The sequence below is a fragment of the Lissotriton vulgaris genome, chromosome 5 (assembly GCF_964263255.1).
Source record: "Lissotriton vulgaris chromosome 5, aLisVul1.2, whole genome shotgun sequence".
NCBI classification, from domain to species: Eukaryota; Metazoa; Chordata; class Amphibia; order Caudata; family Salamandridae; genus Lissotriton; species Lissotriton vulgaris.
In genome coordinates this window covers 1324250587-1324264285 of record NC_141693.1, presented here as the reverse complement: position 1 = coordinate 1324264285, position 13699 = coordinate 1324250587, and the positions used below count along the sequence as shown (strand labels likewise).

Genomic DNA, 13699 nt, shown 5'->3' with positions numbered 1-13699 from the left:
CACAGGCAGGCAGCGGAAGGATGGAGGGATGGACACGTGAGCTGATGAATGGATGGATGAACGGCGCATGATTTGATAGATGAGTGGCGGGAAGGATGGGTGAGTGGGTGGGAGGATGAGCGGATGAATAAGCGGGTGGGAGGATAAGCGGATGAATAAGTGGGTGGAAGGATGAACGGATGGATGAGTGGGTGGAAGGATGAGTAGGTGGAAGGATGAACGGATGGAAGGATGAGTGGGTGGAAGGATGAGTGGGTGGAAGGATGAGTGGGTGGAAGGATGAGTGGGTGGAAGGATGAGTGGGTGGAAGGATGAGTGGGTGGAAGGATGAGTGGGTGGTGGAAGGATGAGTGGGTGGAAGGATGAGTGGGCGGATGGATGAGTGGGCGGATGGATGAGTGGGCGGATGGATGAGTGGGCGGATGGATGAGTGGGCGGATGGATGAGTGGGCGGATGGATGAGTGGGCGGATGGATGAGTGGGCGGATGGATGAGTGGGCGGATGGATGGATGAGTGGGTGGATGGATGGATGAGTAGGTGGAAGGATGAGTGGGTGGATGAGTAGGTAAAAGGATGAGCAGGCGGATGAGTGAGAGGATGGATAAGCGGGTGGAAGGATGAGCAGATTGATGAGTGGGCGGATGGATGTGTGAGCGGATGGATGAATAGGTGGAAGGATGAGTGGATGGATGAGTAGGTGGGCAGCTCGAGGGAGGGACGAGGGAGCGGATGTATGATGAGGTCGGCGGGCGCCTGCTTTGATAGATGAGTGGGTACCAGAATGGACAAGTGGGCAGCTGGGTGGGTGAATGAAGAGATTGGCAAGTGCATGCGTAGATAGATGAGCGGGTGGATCAGTGGCTGGGTGTTTAGATGAGTGGTTGAATTTGCTATTGTAAATGACAATGCCATTTATTTATGTTAAAAAAAAAAACAAATAAAAATAATGTCAAGAGCAATGCCAATAGCTCTAACTTTAACAAAGGCAAAACCATTGCATTGTAAATGCTTGTTAAAACTTTAATTAACCTTTAAAAAAATGCTTGCTCATTTATTTAACTTCTTTTTAATGTTCGTGCTGAGTCGGAAAACAGCAGCCTAGTACTGCTCTTGGCCTGTGAGTAATGAGCCCCTTGGCTGCTTTTCAATTATAAAATGCTGCAATAATAAGGGTACTCTGGGCCCAGGGCTTTAAGTGGGCCGAGTCCATCACATACCCTGTGGTAATTAAAAACTGGCATCGGGCCCTATATTATTGTCCTTAACCCCTTAACCTTATAGGCAGTAGCGGCCACTCTTATTGCGAAGTGGTGGGTCAGGGTTTAGGGGGATAATAAACAAACAAAAAAAGACAGAATTATGTATAGATAGTATGGCACTTCTTAGCTGCTCCGACTGCTGCCACCTTGCTCCCGATCCTCCCCTCCCGTTCAGGAACTGCTGCACACTGCAGGCTCCCAGTTGTCAATGCCAGCGCTTCTTTCATGCTGGGAACACTATTCCCAGCTTGAGAGCAGTGCTGCAATTGGTCTGAGCGCCCTGGTTCGGCGCTCAGACATGGACTGGGAGCCGGTGTTGGTTCTCCTTTCTCCAGCTCTGGTTGTAGAAAGGCTAAGTGCATATGACGGTTCGGCTGGCCCCAGATGACTGGCAAAATCGTTGTGCGCACTTAGCAGTGCTCACCAGTCCCTCCTTCTCCCTAGTGCTGCTGCATCACTATGGATGGCAATCAGCTGGCAGCCTGCAGGGCGAAAAAGAAAATTATAAAATTGTTTTATTCTTTTATTTTTGGCCTTTGCCGGCTTTCAGTAGGGGGGGTGGCGACGCTCCCATAAAATAGGAGCCGCCCTGCTTCTATGTAAAAATGCTCATTTTTTTTAAATTTTTTTATTTTTAACAGTGAATATAAAAAACATTAAGGTAATCCATGTCAGCGATTTATTTGCTGTTTATATTTTACATGTTTTACTTGGCCTTGCAGTGTTAGCTATTTTCTAGGATGTTGGTTTTTTTGGGGTATTTTTTCCATTTAGCATAGTACTCTTGAGAACGTATTGTGCTTCATCTTAATCAGCTGACCATCTATGAAAAGCCAATCTCCTTGATGGTTTTAGGTGTATGTCAGTTTTGTTATTTATCTGAATACAATTCACAGAGGCACTACAATAGAGGTTGGGTGGCACGCTGCGGGACACCAAGGGAATTAATGTACGTGTTTAAGCCACACCCTTAATTACATAGGCCACTCTCCTTGTAGAAACCCAGTTTAAAGCCCTGACTGGGACCCTCTTGGCTCCAGTGCCACTACACCTGCTGTGCTAATTGAAGCTACGCCCCTGCACTTACATTGTATATACTAATGTATTGGTATTTCAAAGGACCATTCCCAGCCAAGGCACTGCAGCGTGTGCCTTAACATGACATCAGTAGGCAGGCAACGGCTTAAGGCACCACACCGAAGTGTGGGTAGGTGGCATAGTATCATGTCGTTGAGGTCAGGTGGTCATAGGAAATACCGGTTTCCAGAAGGTGCGGACCGCAAACTCTATAAGGAGAGGCGCTAAGGCCTCTCTGACAAGCAGCGTACTGCTAATTCTGGGTTCTTAGTTTGAAAAGGCTGGTCTATTGGTATTGTGCTGCTTTTACACATCTCCGCTTCAGGGTTGGCTGTGGTGTGGCTTCAAGTATTGGCGTCCTGAGTCAGTGGCAGCCGGTACGGTATGAGGTGGCGGGGCGGGAGAGGGTTAAAATACATTCTCCTACCTGATTGACGTGTGTCTCGCCCACGTTGCTTCTCCTCCACTCGCCTTCCAGGAAGCACCCAGGCTCCCCTGAGCCAATCACCACGCTGCGTGGTGAGTGGTCCACGGCACTCAGACTGGGAATGGGAGCCTCATCCTGGGCATGTTCTCCACCCAGGATGGAGAACATGCAAAGTGCACATGATGTTTTGCCCGGCCCGGTTGGGCCGGCAAAAGCATCATGCGCACTTCAGAGTGCAGCAACCTCTCCTCTCCAACTTCAGGGGAGCCAAGCTCCCTACCGTCCTAACCTGACCATACTAACAATAAAATGATAATAACTTCAGTTATCATTTTATGTCTTCGTTTTCACGTTAACAGTGGGGCGACGCTCCTCCGCCTTAGCGGAGGGGCTGCCACTGTCCTGAGATGTTTTTTCATGTCAGTTAGGAGCGGTGCGTATACTTAAGCTAATAAAGTGACTCAGGCAATTCTTTTTCATACTGTGTATCTTTTTACTGCCCTAAAAGTCATAATTCAGTTTCTTTAATCTTTCTAAGAATGAATTGGAGCACTGCCTCTTTCCAGTTGTGTTACGTAGAGGGATGTTTAATGCATGATTGCACGAATGATCAGACATATTGCAAACCGCTTTTAAAATATATTTTTCATTCAGTTAGTATCATAGACAGTTATGTTGTATGCCGTGAACTCTTTTTTACAGTCACTAACCCTGGCAACTACAATGAATACCAGCATACTTCTTTTACTAGGAGACCTTGCATAGACCCTTTCTCGCGCTTTTGTGTATTAGAGAGGCGTGGTCCGTTGATGTGTGTAGTGGAGTGATGGAGCACAGGGCACGTTCCTTTTCTCGTTGGCCACAGCTTGTTGGTGTGCTGCCAGCCGGTAACGTTTTTTGAGCGCACACAGTTCGGAGTCCTGAACTGCGCGGGTTTACGTTGAATGTAAGTCTGAGGGTGTGTGTATTTGCGCCCGAGGGTTTTTGCCTGCTATGGCAGATGTGGGTGAAAAAGAGCGCTGTTCAGGCATATCCTGCTGGACAGGTGGCGGCGGAACAGATATCCACCCCTCCCCCAACCCATTGGAAGGAAGACTTGTGCACAGGCCAGGGTGTCTTGGAAAAAAAAAGTTGTCTGGCAGAATCCCTTGCAGCAGCTGGAAAGCATTCCAGGGACTGGTCCATCGCGGAGGACTCCCCCCCCCTCCCGCCCTCAGACAGGGCCTTTGGCAGAGAGCGAAGCCGCCATGAAACTTTGCAATGAACTTGAAACAGGAGGAAGTCTGCAGCAAGAGGCTGTTTTAACTATCGACTTGCCATCTGGCTATGCTTCGGGGCAGAGACCGCTCTCTCTCCGTGTTACCTCGTTTTGGGGTACCCCATTCCGCCCAGAAATATTCCCTACCTCAACACGGTCGAGTGTCCTCTGACTGGGATAGGAAGATAGCAAAAACGACTTCAATAAAAGGAGTAAACTACATTTTGAAATGTGACAGGAAATAACGTCATTGTGACTTTATGATTTAGGCAAAGCTACCATCAGAAGGACGCTCGAGCATGCAGGACTCCAGTCTAAGTTAATTTTATACACCGGCAAGAGGCTACCAAGCAAAAAAAAAATTTGGGGGGGATAATGAACGCTTATTTATGTGTTAATTATGAAAAAAGATAAATAAAAAGCATTGTCATTTAAAATGCCAATACTTCAAACTCTTGGAAATGCGAGACCTATTTCATTTCAAAGAAGGGGCTGCCATTGTCCTGGGCTGCTTGGAAAGTTAAAGAGTGCATGGTGCAGTGAATGTTGCAGGAAAGCATGTCGTGCCTGCAGTAAAAGAAACCCACTAAAGAAAATAGTGCTTACAGACTAAATAAGACATACCGTGTAGCAGCAGAAGTAAAAGGGCCAGTACTCACAGGAGGTTACAAATGAAGACCAGGTGGTACTAAGGAGGGACTAACAAGCCTATTAATGAATCGGAGGCCAGCATTTAGATCTAAGACTAAGTATCCTTTAGAGTCTGTAACACTGTGTATGTTTTGCTTGTTTGTTTCCCATATTCAACTCAATGCAACCAACAAGGAATTCTGCCAAGCCACGTTGGGGGGGGGGGGGGGGGGGGGAGAGGGGGAACGTGGCAAGGAGGAGCAACTGGGACACAGCCGTGGTGACTGGGGGTGTTGCTTATGTCCCAGGGTCCTTCCTACAGTGGCTCTCCTAACGGTATGAAGTGCAACACTGTCGCCCCATGCTTGCCACAGTTACCACTGAGAGTCAAGCACGGGCTTCTCAGGAAGGTTAGTGTGGGGGTACAATAGGCTCAGCACCATTGAACTCCAATAGCATAACCACGTGATGGTCCATCTCAGTGCTGATCTTTGTAAAAAGAGAAATACTTTAATACACAATACAATTCAATATTACACTCTATAGAAAAAGCATCCGATACTAAGGATCTATGTTGCTGGGCTACTGCCTCCCAGCTAGGATGACCCCTCTATCCCTTACCAACTCCCTTAACACAAGTGCGGTGCTACCTCCCTCCCTTTGGTCTAGTAGGCACTAGCAAACACTGTCTCTCAGTGTCTGCTCCCCTACAGGTCAGATCTGTGGTACGCCTCACTTGTGCTCTTCTTTTTCAGTCCTGGTCCTCCCTCAGTGAGGAGAGGAAGACTCACTATCCAAGGGTGCATCAAGCAGCTGTTATGCACCTTCCAAGCAGACACTGGCCACTTACCAGTGTCCGGAAGCAGCAACAAGCCTGTATTTAGTCAACAGCCCTCTTCAGGGCACCCAGATTCAGCAGAAGATGGACCTTGCTGGTAGGTGTCGCTCTTCCCTCTCTTGTAGACTAAATGAGTTTCCATTCAGTAGCTATGTCCTCTCTGCGACAGTAGCAGAATTGTTTTAAGGCCCTTTAAAGGAGCATTTGTGGCTTGGTCTGGTGAGGCGAATTTACAGTCAATGCCTCTTTTGCCGCAAAATCACCCTAGCACACAGTGGCAAGTGCCTCGAGGTAGTAGCTTCTCTTCTAGTGTCATAGTTCACACAGCCACACGTTGAGTAAGTCATGGTACAAGTCCATTCAAGCACACTAGGGACAAGTGTCATGCTCTTACCCTCGTGTCTTCTTCAATGGTATAGACTACTTAGGCACAAGTGCCACGGCTGTGACAGCAAAGTCCATTCAGGCACACTTTGTGAGTGCCACAATTTAGGGATAGTCTCTTTTTCAGAAATGCAGACCACTCGGGCACACCATGGGGCAAGTACCATACTGCAACAATAGAGTCGACTGGAACGTCCTGTTAAGCACTCATCGGCAGTGCCTCATATCCTTCAATTCAGCAATGGTGACCAGCTCAACTCTGAGCTGGGAGCATACCAATCACGAATTCATGAGTCTGTCAGACATACCAACAGCAGTGGGGTCAACTGCTCTTTCCACCTCAGCATTCCGTCCATCCTGTATGTTTGGCTTGCTCCTTCCCTTTTCTACCAGGGCGGAATCCTCCAGGCATTCCAGTTCAAGGAAACACTCTTCCTTTAAGTCGGACTCCAGGTGATGTCCTCTCACCTCTGGGGAGCTGACGGTCAAGCGGGCACCAGTCCCAACATTCGAACAGATCACAAAAAGTAAACAAAAAATGTGTTCTTATTTTTATTCATATTAAAACAATGAAGAGTAAGTATTATTCAATAAAAATAACACCAAGACATTTAAAGTGTCACTATATCTGTTCTCACACTTCCATACATACCACAGACAATTAACACATTCTAAAAACACAAGAAATAGATAACATTAGGAAACCATCCTTCTACAATATTTAGGGCACAACCCAGGATAAAATGTCTGCTTGTGCAAGGCTGAATGGGTCAGAGTGTATTAAACTGAAATCTATAACAAACGGATATTAATCACAAAAATGTTTTGTCACAATAAGTTTAGTCCGTATCCTAAGAGAATACAACTCTGAGTGTCTTCTATGCATGATTGCTGTGACCAGTGTATTGTATGACATTTCTGTTTGAGGTGGTCTCCACACGAGACCACCTCAGACAGAAACGTTATACAATACAATACTTTGACTAGCTATATACAGTGACCGGAGTGTTGCGAGGCTCATGTTGTGACTCGTTTGCGCACCTCTAAGAGACGAGGTTCTCCGTCCACTAAAGCAGTTTGCAGACAGGTTGATTTTCCTTTTCAGTGTTCATGAGTTGCATGGCCGGATCCAGTTTCAAGCTTTCGATGCTTGACCAGCATGTGCTGCTGTGGCGGCAGAGATCCCTGAGGCTTTGAAGGAAGAAATGCTCTGCAGATGGCCTGGAGTATTTTATGAAACCGAGGATAGAGCTTCACACATCTCAATGGAAGGGGCAGTATTTTTAAAGCGCATTTAGGGCCCGAAAAGTAGCGTACTATTTAAAATAGTTCCTGTGATAGAATATTGGGCTAGGAAGTGTGGTCAGTGTAGTACTGCCCTCTGGCACAAATAATTTCCTTTTGTAATTCTACAGGTCGCATTATATTGATCGTTCGGTGCTGCGGGGTAGTCCTGGCGCTTGAGGCTGCTAGGCGCTTGCAGCCCTTTCAGTCTCTGCAGGCGCCTGGCTGTGCCACGGTGCAGAGGGATTAATGCGATAAAAGGAACGTTCTTTAACCCCTCCCATGCTCGTGACTGAACCGTTCCGTCACGAGCCTCGGGTGGGCTGTGCTGGTGACTGAACGGTTCCGTCACGGCCCACTCGCCGCGCCTGCGCAGCGTGAATTACGCGCCTGCGCTGAGCGTTCTAAAGAGCGGGCGGGCCGTGACGGAACCGTTCCGTCACCAGCACAGCTCACCCGAGGCTCTTGACGGAGCGGTTCCGTCACGAGCACGGGAGCGCCGCGCGGCACCGCCTCCCCCGTAGCGCTGCGGCGGAATAGCTGCCGCGGAATAGCTGCCGCAGCGAAGGGGTTAACAAGGACCTCTAAGGCTGAATTAAGCCAGTTATTGAACCTAAGTGAATTTGCATCCGGTTCCCCCATCAAAGCCAAGATTAGTGACGACCAGGGGTCCGAGAGAGCAGAATCCCACTCTTGAGAAATCTCACTGGCCTCCAGGCACAGCCGGGGAGGCCCTTTATGATAGGGGAGGCTGTGACGTGAATATTAAGGCCACGTGAGCATGGGACCAAAAGAGATTTCAGATCAGGAAAAAGTCCCATGTAGCACCACTTGGATCCAGTGTGTGCCCAGCCCAATGCTTAGATTCTGATATTAAGTGATCCAATCTCAGAGAGGCTCATGATTCTAAACGGCTGCTGGTTGTAGGCAGAGAGGGTAATTGTAAGCCTTTCCATATATTAAAGTCACCAAGTGTAAGGAAATTAGAGTTGCACAAAACGTATGTGAGATAAAATTGGCAAACTCCAACCCAAAAACGCTTATTTGGCTGGGAAGGCGAAAAACTGAATGCCCTTTATCCTCTTATGCGAACATTGGAATGTTGAGCACTCCATTATAGTCAATGGAGTGCTCTGGGCTTTTACTGGCTGGTAGATGCCCGGAGAGCATCATTCCAATGTTGTGTTTCTTTCACAGCTTCTGCTGTGAACAAAGGTCTCTCCGAGCCCAAAGGGATTTAAACCCCCTCGGGCTCAGATAGGCCTTTGTTTTGACTAATTACAACATTCTGCTCTCTAGTGGCAGAATGTTCTAATAGCCTTCTAGCCCTCCTAGCGGGCTCTACCGGCCATTAAAGGCCCGCTCCCTTGTTCTGGCCTTTAACGCTAGAGTGGGCCTGTAAACGCTGGTAGAGCCCGCTAGATCAGACTCTGAGGCTATATTAGCATTAAAAATATATTGATGTCAAACTCTGTGGGGCTATTGCTTGATGTAATTGTTTGAAACTGTTGATTTTGATTTCATTGTTTTATTGCAATTTAAATAAATAAAAACAAAATAAAAAATCTGTGTTAAAAGCAAATAAGTCCCGCATTATCTAATGTTATGTTATGCAGAGCACATACCTTGAGGCTAGCTTTGTAAATAATGGCTAGCCCTCCTCCCGCACCAGATGCTCTGTCAACATGGATCGTTTTTAAAACCTAGGGAGAGTAGCAAGAAAGCGTCTTTCAGCCATGTCTACGTTAGAAAAATGTGTAAAGCATGATCGCTCATGAATGAAAGACCTCAAAATGATGTTTCACAAGTGGCCTTGTGTTAAGTAGGGTAGCAAAGATCTTCTCACCTGTACGAGGCGTTAGTGATAAACGATTAAGGGGGAAGCATACCACTCAGGCCTGGTGTTATGGTACTATGGTGTGTATCGACTTAAAGTGCTAGTGAGCAGTATTAAATCGGGTCAGAGGAAACTTTGGTCCTCTATGAGACCTAAATGGGCACAGACCGGTTTGCCTTTGGTGCGCCGCAGTAACGCTCGCCAAGTCTGCATAAGCTCCTGCAAAGAAAAGAATAATCTTTTTTCTTGGTTTCTCAGGAGTTTGGTTGTATTACACTTATACAGTGCATTGTGCTCCCAAATGGACTGTTTCAGAGTGCACTGTGAGGTATGCAGTAGACACTTTTGGATACCTAGGTACAAGATTACATGTCTGGAATAGCCTGCAGAGAAATGTAGAAATTCCACAGCAGGCTGGTGCATCAGAAAGTCAGTTGGGGTTGAGCAGTCAGTCGCGTGTTTAGATCTGGAGAAAAGTGCCATTTAATTGTCTGTGCCCTAGTATTACCTGCATTTCAGAGTGCCTCTGGCAGGAGCGTAGCTTAGTCCATGAGATTCAGGGGCAGGGGAGTGAATCTTAGATGTCCCAACTAAAAAAAGCAATGGTCTGCGAGGTGGAGCGATGAGATGACCAAGGTTCGGTATGGACTATTTTCAAGAGGAACAGGTGCAGCACTGATTTGCCTAAGGTGGGCCTTTGTCAAAAGTGGCACAGTGGGTGAAAAACAATGGGTCGAAATGCTACTCTGAGCAAGTGCCACTGGTTACGCTATTTGCAAGCATTCATCTCCTCCCCTTGTGGGTGTTTGATTTCCAGTAGTATGCCTGGAAACCCAAGACTGGCACAGTTTCCAAGCCTACTACTGCCAACATTTGTGAATTCCCAAAAATTGGTAATTTTGCACCAATTCAAGGAGTATTTCTATAGGTGCAGATCTACTATTTTTTTGGGACAAACCAGTCACTAATATATATATATATATATATATATATATATATATATATATATATATATATATATATATATATATATATATATATATATGGTATGAATCGTCCTCAGTTACTCAGCAGTACAGCATGCAGCCAAATCGAGGTAAAGACGAGACCCAAAGCATGGTGTTTAAAGTTTTATTGCGCCCAACACCAGTCTGCCATGACGCGTTTCGGCTACCAAAAGCCTTGATCACATGACGCAGTCATGGGGCCTTACCACCATTTTTAAAGTGCAAAGTGCGTGATGAACATAGTAAAATATATATATATATATATATATATATATATTCGAAGCTCCGCTACTCCGCAACCGGCAGCAGAAAGCAACAAGACGGCACTCTCAGCAGATATTTAAACCACGTACGGTTTATTTAGCGCAAAAGAATCGTAACAGACGCGTTTCAGCACTTGCCTTCGTCAGTGTCAGCTGGCGCCGGCAAGGCAGCAATTGATAAGGCTCAATTCATTGAAACAAAAGAAAGTTCCTAATGCAAATGAAAGCGCCATCTTGGAACGATGGAATAACGCTATTTACAATTCAAATTCAACATTTTCGAGCAATGGGTGTAAGCTGTACATTTGATAACACAAAATCATATGTTTTTTAACGTATTGAGCCCTGGATGGGCTAACAATTAAACACAAAATTGTGAATCAGCGTAAGAGACATTGCTCAACTAATCTTACACTCGTGTTGGTATACAGTTAAAATGACCCAATCCCCATGATTTCTGATACTACGGTAACGATTGAGGCCTGGATGGCCGTGAATACAAGTACCATTATTTACAATGCCACACTAAATTAACCCTAACTAGAGGAAAGAGGTGTGGAGGGGGAGGGGGGGGGGGGGTATTCTTCTGTAAACCAAATAATATCAACGGCATTTCCAGTACAAAGAAAAACTCACTACAGACAGTTATGTGGTTCAGGAATAGGGGACAGTGATTATAGGTGTGATAGTAGCTCCTCCCCTGCATTAAGTCCTCCTGGTGACTTCGTTTGGAGGTCGATAATATATCGAGACTCCAAGCGTCTAAGTCGCCTCTTTCGATCTCCACCCCTGATGTCTTGAGGGATGCAGTCTAAGCTGAAAAAGCTGAGTTGTGTCCTATCGCTATTGTGGTGACTAGCAAAATGCCGGGCCATCGGATAGTTTACATCTTTGTTAGCGATGGCCCGTTGGTGCTCCAAGATCCTCAACTTAACTGCTTTTGTAGTGCTTCCTACGTACATCCGTCCGCAGGGGCACTTCAGGCAGTATACCACGAATGTGGTCGAACAGGTAATGAACTTGTTAATTCTGATTTGTGAGTCCCTGTGTGGCACCTGGTAGCTCAGTACCCTCTGACTATTACTGCAGGCCTTGCATTTCCCGCATGGATACGAGCCATGCATTGACTGCAGTTCTCCTTTGGATTTGCCCTTCAGTAGGTGGCTGGTGACCAGTCTATCTTTTAAAGATCTTAGTCTTCTAAAAGTAATCATGGGATGTTGTTGCAGATCCTTTCCAATTACATTATCGGATTTGAGGATCCCCCAATTCTTGACCATGATGGCTCTTACTTTGTTAGCTGCCACTGAATAGTTGGTGATAAGTCTAATGATACCACTCCCACCTTTGGGGCTATCCACCTTTTTATCCTGTAAGAGGGTATGTCTGTTGACTTTCTCTGCCTTCTTCTCAGCTTGTTGGAGAGTAGTATCTATATATATATATATATATATAATATACACTTAAAAAAAACAGAGGTTTCAGGACTTATATAGTTAGGAATTAGCATTTAAAAAAACCATTGAAATTGCTCCTATATAGTTAGGTGTACTAATTATATTTCGCGCACCCGCAATTCACTGCTGATGATGTCACATATTACATCCTTCATGACCTGGTCAGTGACATCACTAATGACATCACTGATGACATCTCAAATGACATCACTGATTTTTTTTTTTTAATCGCGGGGTACGCGTACGGTGCACCTACCCTGTGATTTTTTTTGTTTGTTTGTTTTGTTTGCCCTTAGGGGTCCTTTTGGGACCTCCTGAGAAGGGCTAGAGGGTTGGGGGGGTCTCTACCCTGCCCCCTTTTCGTGTTTTCCACTCTTGTTTTGGGCTCTCTTGTGCCTCAGTTCTCCTGGAAAACAAGATGGTGGCCAACACTTCCTTGTTTGGACAGTTTGGAATGTTGACAGTCGACTGCCAGCCAATCAGAAACTCGCTCGCGTACGTAAGGGTACGCGCACGTACGTGTACTGTACGCGTACGGTGCGTGTACGGTGAGCGCATATAGATATATAATTTGATCAAATTCAATTTTCTCAACAACTACTGGAGGGATTTTCACCAAATATAGAAAAGGCACTACTGCATACCTGTCCCTACCATTTTGCCAAGTTTGGTGTAATTCCGTTCAGCCGTTCGGGCTGTAGCCGTGTCTAAAGGTCCCATAGAAAATGCCATTTGAAAAATTTCGAATTCAATTTTCTCAAGAACTACTGGAGGGATTTTCACCAAACATAGCAAAGGCACATCTGCATACCAGGCCCTACCATTTTGCCAAGTTTGGTGTAATTCCATTCAGCCGTTCGGGCTTTAGCCGTGTCTAAAGGTCGTTATGGAAATTAACATGGGGAAAACACGTTTTGGGACCCCCCTTTCGGCCCCCGCTTGACGAATCCCCCCCGAAACTTTCAGGGAAGGAGCGGAGCGGAGCTGGCCAAAATTCTGGAAAATTACACACAGATAACTCAATCGGCGCCAATGTTATTCCCAATAGAATGTTGAGCGCATATAGATATATAATCTTCTCATTCATTTTCTCAACAACTACTGGAAGTATTTTCACCAAATATAGAAAAGGCACTACTGCATACCTGTCCCTACCATTTTGCCAAGTTTGGTGTAATTCCGTTCAGCAGTTCGGGCTGTAGCCGTGTCTAAAGGTCCCATAGAAAATGCCATTTGAAAAATTTCAAATTCAATTTTCTCAAGAACTACTGGAGGGATTTACACCAAACATACAAAAGGCACTGCTGCATACCAGTCCCTACCATTTTGCCAAATCTGGTATAATTCCGTTCAGCCGTTCGAGCTGTAGCCTTGTCAGAATGTCCCTATGGAAATTAACATGGGGAAAACACGTTTTGGGACCCCCCTTTTTTCTCGGCCCCCGCTTGACGAATACCCCCGAAACTTTCAGGGAAGGAGCGGAGCGCAGCAGGGCAAATTTAAGGAAAATTACAGGCAGATCCCTCAATCGGTGCCAAAATTATTCCCAATAGAATGTTCGGAATTTCCTATGGTAACTAGGTCCTAACTATATATACCTACTGGCGACCGCCAGTAGGTAATATATATGTATGTTGCCTCTCAAAAATGTATACCAGTTAAAAGATCTTCATGAAATGAAAATGATGAGAAAACTTCCTCCCTTCCCCAAACGCCACTCTGAAGCTGTGCCCCCACCTGTCCCACTTGGGCCTGGTAGTTCTTCCTTGGAACCTATGACAATGGTCCCGTACAATGCAAAAAAAATGTATTTTCATTGCATACACCGTTCTTCGTCTGCTAAGAGAAATCTTACTGGTAGAGTTGTCATTTTGGTGCATGTAGGCAGGGCTCCATGTTTCCTGCTCTCGCCGTTTACATATCTTACCAAGTGACTGACGACCCCCTGTACTAAATCAGAGTTGCAAGTGGAGGTGG

The 13699-nt window shown here is 46.0% G+C and overlaps 1 protein-coding gene across 1 annotated transcript in view; it reads left to right on the top strand.

The window, feature by feature from the left end:
- The window catches only part of TEAD3 (TEA domain transcription factor 3), a 360315-nt gene that overhangs the window by 106633 nt on the left and 239983 nt on the right, over positions 1–13699 (top strand). The gene's annotated exons all lie outside the window — the stretch shown is intronic.